The following is a 15775-nucleotide window of genomic DNA, read 5'->3' on the forward strand; positions in this document are numbered from 1 at the left end:
CAATCCTGAACTACTAGCCACGAGATGAACAATATTTTGTTGCAGCCATTATTCGACTCAGGATATGTACCCCGAGAAAGTATTACAAAAAAATAAGGGGGGATGGTGAGCACACACAGATCCGCAGGGGCAAGTGGTGGGGGTTTCAAAAGGACCCCTCCTTGATTTACTGGCCATACAACGGATAACATGTTGTCACAGCAATTACAGGACAAGCCACAGGCTACGCCCTGTGCCAAACTCGTTCTACTTGTGGCTAAAGATCGTGAGCAGTGGCTGTTTGATGTTTGCCGAAGGTTGGCTGTAGGGCCTTGCCAGAGCCTAGGCACTGAGTCCATGTTCTGGTGCAGGTTGGATGCACTATCTGGACTAAGGCAATGACTGAGATGTGGTGGGTTATGTAATTGATTATGTCTTTTAACAAGTGATGTAATATGTGAGGTCATAAGAAGTGCATGATGAGCTCATAATTTAAAGTTAATTCCTTGAACTAAAGCTGGCATATATTTTTTTTTTCTCTGTGTTTTAACGTTAGCTTGTGTCTCATTCCAGCCCCTAAATCCATGCGCAGCACAGCATGGAGCACCGGGTCTGGCCTGGAGGATGAGATGTGAAAATAGCCTCACTCTAAAACTTTCATTTTAAGACCCAAGACCACAAGCACGGAGCTCATAACAGGGAGGAAAATGTTGTATCCGGTGGTGCTTGAGCTCAGTTATCAGGATCCCTGGAATGGATCACTTCCTCCTATGACGTGGAGAAGTTTGCTTTCTCGCAGCCAACCTCCAGGAAGACAAATGAGGAATTCTCCGCCCGAGCCTGTTGCTTGAATAAGGGGAGATGACTCAAGAGGAAGTGATGCCGATCTTCTCTTTGGCCACCATGTCCAAGTCCCTTCATCCAAGTGAAAGAAGGTGGGAATGAAACCCAGCGATCGCCGCTCATGCACTACGTGTGGATAATAAGGAATAACACGGCTGAGACTACAGCAAAAAAGACCAACTTTCAAGCCAGCCATCCCTGATCAAGGAGTGCTATTATCAGAGGGACACCCTCTGTGCTAAGGGGGCCAGGAGATATTTATCATGAACTGTACAAATTTGAAAGGCAAATGGATGCAACCATCAGAACAGCATGGACAATTCCCTTACTTCCACGGGATTCACCACAGAATCTATGTGAATATTTGGTCAAGCTCCTTTGCTGTTATATGTCAGTGAATACCTCTTCTCCCTATGGCCAATGTGATTATCAACTCACTCAAGCCCTTGCTCAATCTTATTCAAAGAGTAGAACATATGGTTTAGTAGAGGACATGTAACTCTGCACTCTTCTGATGTCTGAGCACAGGAGGGACTGCAAACAGTATTACGTAATTTACATGTTTTTATTCCATTTTAGGTGATGTATTGTAATGATCTTAAGAGAACTTTCAACTTATTGTGATTCTCAGTAATTATGAGCTGTTTTTAAATAACAATAGGATATGTTTTGTCTAATGTACTGTTGTTGTAGATATCTTTAATTGATGATGTCTATGCCATATGTTTTATACTATGTATGTGTCTTTTAAGTCCTCTTCTTTTGGCCAAATAAAGAATTGATTGATTGATTATTAAGTCGTTCTCTCAGCTATTTTCCTTCACCATATAATTGGCCAAATGGTCTACCGCAGGACTAACAATAGGGACAAAATGCCATGCATGAGTGGAGAAGACAAATTAGTGCTCTGTGCTGCTCAGGATACATTGTTGGATATGCACACAAGACGTGCCATATATATCATATCAGCAGGATTTGTAGAGCACGGCTTATCACCCCGGGGGTTATCCAGGTGCTGAGGATGAGCCTTTTAGTCCAACAGCCAGGTCTTGAGTGCTCTTCTGAAGTCGGTGAGGGTGGTGGAGGGTCAGGAGGCGGTTGATATATGCCGGTCCAGTTTTTTGCAGGGCATTGTAAGCGTGAGTGAGTAGGTTGAAGTGGCATCTCTTCTTGATTGGGAACCAGTGGAGGCCTCTGAGGCATGGGATAATGCTTGATCCTAATGGGAGATCAAGGATGAGTCTGGCTGCTGCATTTTGGATGCTCTGGAGTCATTTCAAGAGCTGGTTGGTTATTCCGTTGTAGAGTGCGTTTCCTCAGTCTGCTGGTGATGAGGGCGGGATCTACGTGAAGATCTTGCAGAGCATTCAGAGGAGGTGGAAGATTTTGGAGGTTACTGTGTTGACCTGGTGCTTCATTGTGAGATAGCTGTCCAAGATGATGCCCAGATTCCTGATGTGGGTTGTGTGGGTCGGTGCAGGTCCGAGAGCGGGGGGCCACCAGGAGTCGAGATGAGCACTTCCGGCTTGTCCGTGTTCAGTTTCAGGCAGTTGGTTTTCATCCACACTGGTCATAGCATTCTGGAAGTTTGCTCTGGTGGTGGAGGTCTCTATGGTGATAGAGAGGATGATTTGGGTATCGTCTGCATCTGAGATGATGTTGAGGCCGTGGCTGCAGATAATGTTGGCCAGGGCAGTCATGTAGATGTTATAGTGGGTAGGGCTAAGTGAGGAGCCCTGGGGGACACCACAGATGGTCTATTTGGGTTTTGAGGTGTAGGGTGGTAGGTGGATTTTTTGTGTGCATCGTGAGAAACGAGGTGATCAGCTTTAGTGTGTTGCTTCTGATGCCAATCTGGTGAAGTCTGTTGACCAGGACGTGGTGGGACACGGTATTGAAGGCCGCGGAGAGATCAAGGAAGATAAGGGGAGCTGATTCTACGTGATTGAGGATGATTCGAATGTCTTACGTTGCAACTATGAGGGCTCTTTCGATGCTGTGGTTAGATCAGAAGCTGAATTGCGAGGTATCTAGTAGGTTGTCTCTCTCCAGGTGTTCTGTGAGCTGGTGGTTGATGACTTTCTCAAGGACCTTCGCAGGGAATGGGAGGAGTGTGATGGGGCGGTAGTTCTTGAGGTCGTTGGGGGCTACGGTAGGTTTCTTTAAAAGGGGTCTCACTTCTGCGTGTTTCCATGTTTCCGGGAATGTGGCGGTGTTGATGGCTGCATTTAGGATGTAAGTGAGCGGAGGGCAGATTTTCTTACGTTCTAGGTTGAAGGTGTGGGCTGTGGTCTGTCAGAGGTCCTGGTTATATGAAAGTTCTGATGGCCGCTGTGTTCTCGGTGTTGAGGGGGGTCCAGTCGGTGAGGTGGTTGTGTGGCATGTCGGCAGGGGTCGAAGTGGAATAAGCTCAGTTAGTTGAGGGTCGAAATTTCCGTAGATGTCTGCTATCTTGTTGTGGAAGTGGTTTGATAGGGCGTTGCAGAGGTCCTGGGTGTGTGGGATTTCGTTTTCGAAGGCTGCTGGGGTGGAGAATTCTCTGATGATGTTGAATAGTTCATTTGAGTGGTTGCTGCTGGTTTCGATGCAACCAGCTAGGGCTTTTTCTTTTGGCCAGCAATGTTTATTTTATTTGCTGGTGTGCAGTAAGTGAAACTTGGTTTCAGCATCTCATGATTATACCAATCCGCTTATTGAAAATGGACTCATTTGTAAGTGAGATTACTGATTGTAAGAAATTGAGTTATTAGTTTAGGGGGTAAGAGCACCTGTCAAAGTAATAAACACAGTCCTTGCCAGGGCAAACCACAAAAGTGAGCAAATAAACCTAGATTGGTAAATTGGCATAAAGCAGTCAGGCTTAGTATTTATGCAGCACTCAAACAGTAATTTAGTGAAAACACAGCACACGTAAAATACCAAAACAATGTAGAAATTAATGTTAATTTTATTAACTATAATGTCACAAAAACAACAAAAATCCTATCAGTAGAGCCAGAGTTATGAGTTTTTAAAGTTTTACATGAAAATAGTGCCAAAAAACACAAAACTCCATTCACAGGTATTTGCTTCTGTTGGACGTGGTCAAAGTCATAGGTTCAGGCCAACCACGACAGAACGCGGGCCGAATACAGGGACCAAAATTGTCCCATTGAAGAGTTTAGAGCTTTGCATTGGCAGGGCAACACAACTATAGTTGCCTTCTCAAGTAGCTGTCATGGCTGAAGCTACACAGTGGTCGGAAAAACAGGCAGTTGCTGTTTGGTGTGAGGAGCAAGTCGACATCGGAACTTTACGTTGGCGGGTGATGCGGTGACTGTTGCTGATGGGAGGAGCCCCCTCGTGCTCGCAAAGAGTACCCAACTGAAGAACCAGAACCAATTGAGCCTGGCGGCGCAGGGTACGCCTTAATCTCCTGGGTTCTCCTGCTTCAGCTAACAGAGACACGGGGACACTCTGTCGGCGTAAAAGATCAGATTTTATTAGCTGCAGCTAGTACAGTTGCCCTAGAAGTACACACGGTATGTTCTCAGGAGACTGCCACTTCACTCCGTGGTGCACAATCTTATATAGTACATAGGTAACATATACATTAACAAAAAACACACCTAAAACATACATAGAGGACCAATAAGGTAAGGTTAAAGACAGAACATGTCCAATAGAAAAGGTTGAAAAAGAAAGATATCGAATAACTCGAAGAAGCCTCTCCTCCAACTATGTTTGCCACCCCTCCCACATGTCTGTAGCTGGCTTGCAGGTGGCGAGATACGTTTGTGTGTTTTGGAGGACATTTGTGAAACAAGAGAATACGAGCGGAGGACAGCGAAGGCCAGAAGATGAGATAAAGTCAGAAGAGAATAGTGTGAACCAACAGATAGTTAAGACAGGGATCAGAAAAACCAGACAGGGATTAGTGTACTCGGCCAGTCTCTAACACCAGCTTTGTAAACAGAGGCACAAGGCTATTTTGACTAGGGGTGGGCGGAATTTGCGAAATCCACTTTTTTTGTTAATAATTATCGCAAACATGCGAAAATATCGCGAAGATGCGGAAGTTTTTTTCCCGCATGTTCGCGAGATTTTCTGCATGGTTGTGGCTCGCCAACTTACCCATGCGGTTGCTCGCGGGCGCGGCCATCTTGTTTCAGTTGTTTCGCGGTGCATGATCACGAGAAGAAAGACGTGATCGCGTGACGCATGACGTCGCTGCGGGCGCGAACTGTCGCGAGACAGCGCAAATGGCTAAAAACAATACAACATCTCATGGAGAACGCGACCGGATCAAGAAAACTTGTCGGCGAACGCGAACGCAGGGATTCAGGTAAGGCGATCGCGCGCGCGCGAGAATGTATTATTTTACAGCGCGAGCAAGAACCAAATTATCGCAAAGCTGCGGAATGGGAAATTTTGACATTTTCGCGCTTTCCGTGGAACGCGAAAATGTCAAATTATCGCAATTTCCGTGAACGGAACGAAATTTTAGCCCAGGCCTAATTTTGACACAATATTGCAGGAAAAGCAGAAAAGACTTTGTTCGTCGTGCTGCCTGAGTGAGGGCAACACAAAATGGCGGCGGAGCACAAAATGGCGGCTCAATGCGATCGTGATTGAAAATCGAATTTCCTCACAACTTCTGAATTTTCACATTGAGCTTGGTTTTGAGGCATGAGGTGTACCCTCTGATGCCAAATAAGGGTCCAGTACCAGTGGAGCACTTCTTGACAATCAAGACTCACTCCAGAAGAGGTCAGCAGCAGTACTCAGGCAGTTCCAGTTGGTGCTGGTCAGCTGGGCCCTTGCAGAGAAGTCCTCTCGAAGCTTGTTGTGTCCCTGTAGTGCAAACAGGCGGTCAACCAACTGACCTTTGGAGTCACTTCTGGGGATCCTGGGTACAAGGTAAGCAGGTCCAGACTTCCTTCTTCAGACAGCAGGGCAGTGCTTCATCTGAATCTACCACAGGTCCACTATTGTTCTGATGAGGGGCTCTGGGGTGCCATTCTTATTCACAGTGCCAGCCTTTGTGTGGGGACAATCGCTGTCCTTCTCTAAAACTAGTTCTGGGCAGTTCTTCCTCTTTCCCTGGGTTTGGTGCCAAACTGTCTAGGGGAACAAAGGCAAGGGCAAGCTTGGGGTCAGGTGGGTGCTGCATGTAGGGTCTTTTAAAGTATAATTAGGGCTGGGCACAACTCCTACACAGCCATTCTCCCAGGAAGACCCATATCCTTGACACCCACATCCCATTTGCTCCCAGTGCCTGGAAGGAATACATAACACATCACAGGAGAGCTGTTCACAATCATGTGATCCTGGACACTGGCAGAAAGGCACACCTGATTTAGGTAGAAAAATGCCAGCTTTCTAAAAGTGGCATTTTCAGAATAGTAACTTAAAATCCAACTTTACCATTAAAGACGTTTTTTATTACAATTTAACTGAGTGGAAGAAGTATTTCTCTAACTGGTCCCAAACTGAAGTTATAACTTACTAAGTGTAATAAGGTAATCAAGCATTAGGACATAGCCTTGCTATAGTGAAAAGCGACTTTAGGAAATTTGGACACGTAAAAATTATATACACATGTCCTATATTTTAACTACCACATGCACCCTGCTCTATGAGCCATTAGGACCTACCATTGGGCTGCCATAAGTATTAACAAGCATTGGCATATCCAATAGGTCTCGCCTTTGAGACCTTATAAGTGTTTAGCCATGCAGCACACAAGCTGCGAGTTTACAAACATCAGAAGGTAGATAGAGCAGCCGATCACATATTATGTAACAATGGCAAGGAACTGAATAGTTCTGCCCTGCATACCTTCTGCGCAGGATTAAGCAAGAGCATTAACAACCGATCTGTGGTGGGTGTGGCGGGGACATGGACTGTTTCCTTTCATCTTTAAAAATACAAGACTTCATACAAGTGTGGCATGAAGGCATTATGACCTTTCACAATGTGCGCATCCACACATAAAGTAATACCCTTGAGGGCCATATAGAACTTTCAGACAAGTTTTTTTTTTTTTTTAGAATGAGCGCCCAACAACTTTCCCAAAAATATAATTTAGCAAAAACATGACAAGACAAAACAACAACTGATAAAGTCAGTTCCGTCACTAAGCTCATGGACCAAATTTCCCTATATGTCATATCATCTAAAAACTTCCTGCTCCTCGGAGACTTAAACATACATAGCGAAAACCCCAACGATCCTGACGCTTCCTCCCTCCTGACAGAGCTTGAGACCCTTGAATTGATCCAAATTAATAAAGAACCAACTCACACAGCAGGGCACACGCTAGACTTAGTCCTCTCAAATTCACCTAACATCCTCTGTGGAACAACCTACCCTCTCACATGGTCAGACCACTCTAAAATTGAATTTTGCATTACTGGACCTAAGGAGCAAAATACCCGGAGGTGTCACATCCCAAAGAAAAATAGACAGTGGCATAAACTGCCCCCCCACTCTATTTCAAGACACTTTTGTTCCACCACAGTACACAGACTTAGACAGCGTTGAATCCTGCCTCAGATATTTCCAAGAAAACATAATATCCACAATAAATACGCTTGTACCCTTGAAAACACAGAGGGCGACCCCTAAACGACCACAAACACCATGGTACACTACCAACCTCAGGACCGAAAAAAGCCAATGCAAGAAAATAGAACGACACTTGTGGCGCACACACGACCACCACGACAGAGAAAGGTTCAAATCTGCCCTCTCCAAATACCATAGCAGCATAAAAAAAGCTAGAAAAATGCATATAGCTAACTTACTTGATCAAGCAGATAACTCCTCCAAAGCATTATTCCAGGTCCTCAACACATTCATCAACCAGAAAGCATGTAATATGGAAGAAGAACCCTCCCAGACACTATGTGATAACATAGCAAGTCACCTCACCTCCAAAATTGACAATATCAACAATAAGATCATGGTAACCAAAGGCACACAATTAAGCGATAATTATAAACTTCCCTCTACCATGCCCTGTTTGCACAAATTTGAGGAATTTGCTCTGCTTTCCCTCGAAGAATCAAAAACCTTGTTAAAAACAACCAAATCGGGCTCTCCTGCAGACCTGATCCCAGCCCAAACCCCCGCCCTACTAGCAAACCAGCTCGCAGGCCCTATCTGCCCCATCTTAAATAGCTCTCTAAGGGAAGGCAAGCTCCCAGAGTAATGGAAAGCAGCTCAGATCCTGCCTATCAGGAAAAATGCCAAACTACCCCTTAATGACGTTACTAACTACCGACCTATCTCTTTACTGCCGCTACAAAGTAAATTACTAGAGGAACACATAAACAAAAACCTGACCAGTTTCCTTGAATCCTCCAATAGCCTCGATCCTTCACAGTCAGGATTCCAACCCAGACACAGTACGGAATCAGCACTTGTGACAGTCACAGACAACATCAGAATGCTAGCAGAGACAGGGGTCAGGCAGATCTTCTCATACTGCTTGACCTGTCTGCAGCATTCAATACCATTTCTCACCAGATCTTGCTAGGAAGGCTCAGAGACATAGGCATTGAGGGGAAAGCTTTAAAATGGATGACAAACTTCCTAGCTGAAAGAACACAAACCATCAACCTTGGCCCTTTCAGATCACAAACTACCAATGTCACCAAGGGGGTTCCCCAGGGCTCTCGCTTGAGCTCGATCCTGTTCAATATATATGTCACCCCACTTGCAAACTTAATAAGAAACTTAGGGTTTGTCCCAATCTCCTATGCCGATGACACACAACTGCTTCTCTCATTTGATAAAAACTGCACCAACATTCAGACCACCTTTTCGGAGGGAATGAGAACCATCACTGACTGGATGAGCAGCAACTTCCTCCAGCTGAATGCTGAGAAAACAGAAACCATGCTTTTCAGAGAAGCAGTAACAAGATGGTGTCCCAACGGGTGGCCTGGAGAATTGGGCCCAGCACCCTCCCCCAAACCGGGTGTACAGAAGCTAGGGGTAAAAATTGATCAGAAACTTAACCAAGAGGAGCACGCCACCTCAACCGCCAAGACCTGCTTCCATGTACCAAGTTTGCTTCGCAGAGTTTTCTCCTTACTCCCGTTATCCACAAGGAAAACATACAAGCATTGGTCACGAGTCATCTGGACTACTGCAATGCTCTGCTGATCTCCGCTAAGGAATCCTCCATTAACCGATTGCAAGTAGTCCATAACACAGCTGCTCGATTGGTGACCAATGCTCCCCCCAGAACACCCTCACTCCCCCTACTCCGCAAACTGCACTGGCTGCCCATTCGGAAAAGGATCAAATTCAAGATCTGCTGTATGGTACACAAAGCCCTGAATAACCTAGGACCTAACTACATCACAGATAAATTGATCCATTATATCCCCTCCAGGACCCTACGCTCTGGGTTCAAAGAGCTTCTTTTTGTGCCTCGCATAAAACAAACCCGGCTGGGGGGTGCATCCTTCTCTTATGTTGTACCATCACTCTGGAATCAGCACCCCATCCACATTCGATTCTCCCCCTGCTACTTATCTTTCAGAAGGCAATTAAAAACCTCACTGTTCTAAACACCGGGCTTAGCTGTCTAGAGCCGTCATAGCGCGGAGATACCACGGTTGGGGTGCTTCATGCGCTCCACAAATGACATAAATAAAATAAATAAATAAAAGGCGGACAGCCAACGCCAAATCTCCTGAGTTTGCCAATGCTGGTCTTTTCAAGTCCTAGAACACAACACTAATTCCTTTAAAACTGAAAATAACAGTCGAGCCATAGGTCCTGCAGATTTGGGGTCGCAAAGTTACTTGTTACACAAAACCCTGCAACTTTCATCTCCTGCCACAGTTTTCGTTCTGAAGATTAGATTGCCCAAAATGGATACGCCCCCAAAAATATTTCCAACCATTTATAGTTTAGAACATTGTAGGCCAGTTTGAAAACCTTTATAATCTGATTGACCGACAAGAGTCTTTCTTCTCTACATAATCCTTGTGAGGACATCGCTAATGTCCAGGAAAGTTGCAGCCATCCAACTGTATGTGATGATGCGGAGGGTCCCATCGCATGTGAGCTCATCAGCAAAGTCAAATGTCATCTACAAGTTGCTGTTTGAGGTGATGAGTATGCTGATGAGACATCAGCGTTACAGCAGTTTGCTTTACTCTTGTTGCGAAAATTTTTGGAAATGACTGTTTTATGCAACAATACATAATTATACGCCATTCGAGGTAAACAATTCACCGCAAATGCGCCATTCACTGTAAAATTTATCATGAACGTACGGGAACAATGTGAATGAAAGAGCGTGAGCAGCTGTTTGCAGTCCTTGCTTTTGCAATTTTTTGAAACACTAATTGTGCAAGGTCGCATTTTGCACTAAAATTCATTGTAATGAGCCACTCTTGCATTTTGCATAATGAGGTGTAATTTTGTACAATTTTGCCAAAATTTCATGCAAAGTCATGGAAAAGAAAATTATGCACATTTCGCACACCCCTAAATTAGCAGGAGGGCTGTTCGGGTTTCGTAACGGACCATTACTGGGAAACTATGAGGGTTTCTCGGTTTCGAATAGCAACATAATGTCCTTTCCACTGAAATAATCTTATTTAAATGAATACCTACATATGCAACCATGCACAAACGCGCATTGTGCAGTCATGGGTAGTACAGAGATAAGCATCAGAGTAATCATTTTAATAAAATTTGGGACTTCTAACTAGTCAATGTAAGAAAATACGTCTGTGTAGCTTGTGAAACAGCTGCCCTCTCTAATAATGCACGGCAGCTACATATCACTTAATAGCACTTTTCCGTTTCTAGGGCAACCGGCAGAAACAAATTCAATCCCCTGTCTTGTTAGGGTAACGAAGGCGCATTGGCCACACCAGTGATAAATATATCACATGGAGTCAGATGGAGGGTGGCTATTCTGGGGCCTGTGTGAGTAATACAAGTTGCTCCTGTTGACATATTGCGGAGATCTGCACCTAAATCTTTCCAAGCTTCTTTTACAAGCTTTTATGCTATTTACAGTATTCGAGATCTCCGGTATCAGAAACAAATCCAGATGCATTTCGAATCAGGAATGCATTTCAAGAGATTCCATGTAAAACCCTTTTGGGAGGAAAAAATAAAAGTTCACTAAAAGTTCTGTTTCATATGTTTGCTTACTTTTCCCACACACATTCCATTCCTTCACAAAAACAAGCGGTCTTCACTTTTTACAAGCACTGCACTCATGCTTGTGGCGGCATCCACCTTGCGGGAGCGAGCAGCGGACATATGTTTGTAATTAACGTGGGAGTGCCGCTGCTCTCATCCGCAAGGTGGATGCCGCCACAAGCACAAGTGCAGTGCTTGAAAAAAGTGAAGACCGATGGCTAAAGGCCCACCTAGAACAGCGCATGCGAGCTGCCTAGGCGAGACCTAAAAAGGAAAATTTAGGAGGGGATGTGGCCTGACATTAAAGAAAATGGCAACCTGAGTTAAAGCTCCATCTGCTCGGCACAAGAAGGTTGGCCCTATTATGGAGCCTAATGCATTTACAGTGTTTCTGACACGGGGGAAGACTCCAGAACCACTGGGGAATGAGATTGAGGCTCCAAGACGCTCTTCACCTTCGCATTACCATGGAGATGTGCACTGCCGTAAAGGACTGCACACCTCTGCATCCAATCCAGACTTCAACATGCAGCGAGACCGCATATAACGATCCAGAGTGATCGTAACTGATGCCTGCATATTTTCAAGATGCAGCATTGAGCGTAACCCTCCCCACATCCTGGAACGACATAAGTGACATTTTCTCTTACCAATGAGGCATATTTGTTGTTTTTGGGAGCCCCGATGGGCCTAACCCCATGGCACCTCTACCACCGGTCCTACTCCCCGCAGCTCCCTTAAAGGCAAGTTTCATGTGTAAGCCTTACCTTCGCATATTTGACTGAATGGGCTGTAACCTGCCCTTCTGAGCAGAATCATGTAAACATGCAAAAGGGATTTTATGGTCACACGTACGTGCTAGACCTTCACCTAACGTCCCATGTCTGGCCCTCTCCAGCAGAGTGGAGCAGATCAGAGCAGTCACGCTGACCTCCTACATCCGCTGCTAACCATCACACAAGTGTCATTTCCCTTCAAATAGAGGGCGATTGGAAAGGTGATTGGGGATCTAACCTGCCTAACTTTCTCTGTGCAATTGGGAAAGCCTCATATTTACCCTCCCACCTGCGCATAAGTGACTCATTCTCGAACAAAGCGGTTACTTTCGACTCCTCCACGGGCTCCTATAAAATATTTGAGGCATCTCCCCACAAATACAAGGTGGATAGAAGAGTGATTAGAAGTGCTAACTGGATTATAAATCCTGACCCCCATCGAGCGCTTTTCAGGCAGCCTTTTACTGCTTCTTGAGCTCCAACCTTAGTTCCTCACAATGCAGTAAACTCCTTGCATTGAACCTCAGCGCAAAGTAGCCAAATACTGAGATGCATCCAAAGAAACATTCCCCATTATACTTGGCTGCTACAGGGGGATGTTCATGCTTCCTTTCGTGAACAGAATGCCTTAAATACTAGTTACCTGTTGTTATGTTATGTTATGTTAATGCAATTTATAGAGCGCAACTGTTACCCAAGGGTGTCCTGGCACTATGTGAAGTCCTACAGAGGCCCGCGGGAGGGAGACCATGCACGAGATTAAGAAGAGAAAAGCCAGGTTTTCAAGGCCTTCCTAAAAGAGAATAGATTTTTTGTGGATCGGAGATGTAACGGGAGGCCATTCCACATCTTCGCTGCGCAGGCCACAAAACTTCTACCTCCCCAGCTAGCTTTATGCACTCTGGGTACCGAAATCAGCTTTGCCTCTGTTGAGCGTAGCGGTCTTTTGGGTACATACCAAACAAATTGTTGTTTAAGGAACTCGGGGCTGACTCCATGGAGTGCCTTGTGGACCAAGCACAGATCTTTAAACTAAGAGTATAGGAGGTAGAGGATACCACCGCATTCACCTGGTCTTCAAAACTGAGGTTGTCATCAACCCAGACCCCCAGATCCTTTGCTTTTTTCTTGGGTGTGGGAAGGGGGTCCAGTGCGTCCGGCCACCATGCAGGAGTACAAAAAGTGGGGTCATTACCGAACAGCACCACCTCCGTTTTTCCAGAGTTAAGTTTAAGGCAGTTCTGAGCCATCCAGCCACCTACCGCTGACATGCACTCTTGGAGACGTGATGCTGTTCTCATCAATGACCCTGGCAATAATGACACCACGATTTGGGTGTCATCTGCGTAAGAGGTTAGGGAGAAGCCGTATGATTCAATAAGTGGGGCCAGTGATGCTACATATGTATTGAAAAATGTTGGGCTCAGCGAGGAGCCCTGAGGGACTCCACACGGCAAAGAGAACGGTTTGGAAGAGTATTCGCCTAACGCGACCGTGATTCTGTTAGAAAGAAAGGATTCAAGTAGATCCCAGGCGGTACCATGAATTCCAATCTCCCGCAAACGGTACATCAATAAAACGTGATGGACCATATCAAAGGCCGCAGAGAGATCCAACATGATCATCACCGCTTTACCTCCAAGATCAAGTACGGACCTGATCTCTTCTGTGGACTTGATGAGGGTTGACTCGGTGCTGTGCCCAGCTCTGAAGCCATATTGCGAGGGATCCAGCGCCTGTGAATCTTGCAGGAACCTACTTAGTTGTGTGTTCATGAGTTTCTCTGCTACTTTCGCCGGGAGAGGGAGTCTAGAGATCGGTCTGAATTTATTTGGCTCTTTAGGGTACAGAGTAGCTTTTTTTAAGCAGAGGCAGTATTGATGCGCTTTTTCAAATTTTGGGAAAGTAACCTTCAGAAACATAGAATTTATGACAGAGGATAGAGCCAAAGCAACTGGTTCCGATGCTTGTTTTTATAGTGGAAATTGGACCTGCCACTGTGCTTCCTGGTATAACAGCTCTTTGAACCCCTGAGTGCCTGTACGACCATCGCACAGCCGCTGACAGAGACTGCAGTATCGATCTCTACAAGTTTATGCCTGTGTTGACTTCACAAATACCTGCCTAATAACCCTGTACAGGCGGCCCCTGCTTAATTCTTACTATCCTGAAAGAAAATGGCTGAACCTCCTTCCTTTTGCGCTACCATCTTTACCTGCTTTGGGACCTGTAAAACAACAAGATGGCTGAAAAAGACTCTAATCCAAACAAGGATGAGAGGGGCCCTCCTGTCCCAAAGGGGTAGGGCACCAACCCGAGAGTAAGTCAATAAAAAACTCCCCCTTGGGTTAACTCACAAATCAATTTTCATAGCTATACCAGTCGCAATCGTTCATTCCAAAGACCAACTAATATCACCAAGATAAACCTAGGAAATATATATAAACAGCTATTTATTTTTTTATTAAAATCTTTTTACATTGGTTAAAATGACACAATATATTTAGACAGCATACCAGTGATTTTGGATTACCCCACAACATTCACTATCTTAGAGAAATCACAATGGACTTCACCAAACGAATAAAAACCATGAATAGTTAAAAGGGACACTTAAAAAACATAAAAAACATTAACAGACACAACATTAGTACATAACAGGAGAATACATTAGAATATTGATTTTGTCATTAAAGACACCAATCACAGATAGATCATCAATTGAACCAAACCCTTATCAAAATGAGTATCTTTTATCCTTATTTTATAGATCAATCAAATGTTTAGGTGATGTAGTGTAGAGAATTCATAGGATCAATGCGTTGTTCATGTATCATCGATTGGTTTTAGCTCAGATTTGGTTTTAAGTACCACATTTCCTTACTCCAAGAACACCCGCCGCTTCTTCTGAACTTTACAGTTTCCTCTTGTGCTCCAGCTGTGAGAATTGTTCTCTCACTCCTATCATTCTAGTTGAGGCCCTGTTGTGGTACACACTTGTACTCGCTCAGCCACATTTGGGCTTGTTTGCTTATTGTTTTGTGGCCCCCAGGAGATGTATGACCTCCTCCTTTGGGCCCCATGCTACACCAATTTCAGGTTGGGTGGGGTGGGTGGGGTTAGATTGAAGAGCTGGTGGTCTCTCATTTTATGTTCTCCTTTGCAGTTGTCCTTTGCAGGGTCGGCCTGCAAAGTACATGGAGGGGGCCCCAATGCTCCAATCCCAGTCAAGAGTTCTCAGGCCAGAGGCCCGCAGCCTGTGTACAGTGCTTGAGGGGCCTCCCTGGAAATCAGGGCCCCCCACACCGCGGGGACTGTGGTGGCTATTGATACGCAAATGCTCCCTTGTTTTCTTTCTTTTCCCAATCCTTTTCACTGGTGGCTTTCCTTCCCATGTAATATTAATGTCGGATCTGACTCCCATGGTCTATTCGTCCAGCTTCATTCACCTTTGCTGCACGACACTCTAATCACAGGTTACCCCTCTATACAGTGTACTTTGACGGATACGGCTACCTCTTGTCCCCTGGACAGTTCCTTATATCCCGATGCTGAAGACAGACTCCCTACAAAGACTGTCACTTAACAAGGAAGGGTTGAACCATCCAGTTAAGTTGAGGAAAATTCTTGAATAAATGTGCACATTCAGATGTAACATACTTCTTTTACAATACTCTAAACTTTCTATCAACAAAATTCCTTCCATCAAAACCCCCTGGGTTTCAGAGGTCATAGGTTAATCTGTACTAAAGAGGAAGAATGGGGTACTCACTGTCATTACCAAACAAGCAAAAATGTCAGTTCTAGATACTATTGCTGATAATAATGGGAGGTGGTTAATCAATAAACTGTCGAAATCTAGCAAGGAATTATATGTGTTGAATATGTATGCTCCTAATATAAGCGATATAAATTTCTGGAAACACATTGATGAATTGATTTCTGGACTCCCTAATGTCTCTTGACTGACCATAGTTGGTGGCTTTAATCTGCCCATAGTCCGCAGCTCGAGATCC

General features: G+C 44.9%; 1 long non-coding RNA gene across 1 annotated transcript in view; it reads left to right on the plus strand.

The window, feature by feature from the left end:
• The window catches only part of LOC146808946 (uncharacterized), a 109480-nt gene extending 107865 nt beyond the window's left edge, over positions 1–1615 (plus strand). The window contains exon 2 of the long non-coding RNA XR_014966297.1: positions 553–1615. This is a non-coding gene — a long non-coding RNA (uncharacterized LOC146808946). The remainder of the gene's footprint in view (positions 1–552) is intronic.
• Positions 1616–15775: the final 14160 nt, after the last annotated feature.

The sequence above is a fragment of the Triturus cristatus genome, chromosome 7 (genome assembly GCF_964204655.1).
Source record: "Triturus cristatus chromosome 7, aTriCri1.1, whole genome shotgun sequence".
In the NCBI taxonomy this organism is placed as follows: Eukaryota; Metazoa; Chordata; class Amphibia; order Caudata; family Salamandridae; genus Triturus; species Triturus cristatus.